Here is a 1,521-nt window from a genome sequence, read left to right on the forward strand (position 1 = left end):
GCTAGTCATCAGCCTTAAAGACAACAGGAAGTGTCCTAGTTAGGGTTTCCATTGCTTCAAAGAGACACTATGACCATGACCAAGTGAACTTTTATAAAAGAACAACACCTAGTTGGGCCTGGCTTACAGGTTCAGTGGTTTAGTCCATTATCATCAAGGAGGGAGAGCATGGCAGCATCCAGGCAGACATGGGGCTGGAGAAGGAGCTGATAGTTCTACATCTTGATCCACAGGCAGCAAAGAAGAATTGTCTCACACTGGCTGGGGCTTGAGCATAGGAACCCTGAAAGCCCACCCCTACAGTGACACACTTCCTCCAGTAAGGCCACACCTACTACAATAAGACCACACTTCCTCATAGTAATATTCTGTATGGCCAAGCATTGAAACACATGAATGTCTGGAACCAAACCTATTCAAACCAGCACAAGCATGTTAATATAGTCTTAATGAAGGCTATTGGAGAATAAAATAGAATAAAAATCACGAAATTACCTCAATATTAGCCCTATTATGTGAAAACTATAAAACTGTTGTATATTTCACATCATTAAAAGGAGATACAATTTTGTGAATTAAATAGATACTACACTTGATCTTAGCCAAAAGGCCGAGAAGCGATTTGCGAATTAAATAGAAATATCATTAGGAATGTGGAAATGTTTAAAAGAGTCAAATGGCAAAGTTAGAAGCTCAGTGTTCAAAAGCTGTGAGGACAATGACTGGATGGTTTTAGCCTCAGGCTGTCTATGGCTAAAAACTAATATTCATCAAATTTATACAGATTCAAAGAGTTTTAAAATGGCAGGAGAGAGGGTAAAATAGACAGAGGGAAAACGGTTAGAGTGACAGCCTTGTGAGATAATATCAACACCTCACCAGGTGTACAATCTGGATTTCAGAAGAGTACACGATGACATGCTGTTAAAAATATAACAAAAACTTCCCCAAATTGGTCAAAGAACCATCAGTCTAGAGCAGTAAAAATATATCAACCTGAAGCAGGAGGGAGATGATTAAAACCACTTATGTGTAAAACTGAAACTGACAAGACAAAAGGAGAGACTGCGAACCTCGGAAAACACTAGCATCGGTGTAGGCTTTAAAATGCTTGGGAAAACAGCTATGTCTCTGCTTGTAACCCCCAGAATCCCGTGTCACCAACAGCTAATAAGAAGCAGACGGTTATAATCCAGAAAACCAGAGTACCTAGACACCCAGAACACAGGCTGCTCTCCCAGAGGTCTTTGGTTCCATAACTAGCATCCACATGGTGGCTCACAACCATCTCAAATTCTACTTTCGAGGGATCTGATTCCCTATTCTGGTCTCCATGGGCAACAGGAATGCACATAACACACCTGCAAGCAAAACACTCATGCACATGAACATTTTAAAAAGTGATCAGGAGTAATAAATAACTTAATGGTTTACTTCCAATTTCTCAGGAAAAAAAAATGAGGAGTCAAAACCAAAATCAGCAGACAGAAATAATAAGCTGAAGGGCAGAAATTAATGACA

At 39.9% G+C, this 1,521-nt stretch overlaps 1 pseudogene; it reads right to left on the reverse strand.

Annotated features, from left to right (window-relative positions):
• Positions 1 to 497: 497 nt before the first annotated feature.
• On the reverse strand, positions 498 to 622 carry LOC120100334 (U2 spliceosomal RNA; annotated as a pseudogene).
• Positions 623 to 1,521: the final 899 nt, after the last annotated feature.

The sequence above is a fragment of the Rattus norvegicus genome, chromosome 1 (assembly GCF_036323735.1).
Source record: "Rattus norvegicus strain BN/NHsdMcwi chromosome 1, GRCr8, whole genome shotgun sequence".
In the NCBI taxonomy this organism is placed as follows: domain Eukaryota; kingdom Metazoa; phylum Chordata; class Mammalia; order Rodentia; family Muridae; genus Rattus; species Rattus norvegicus.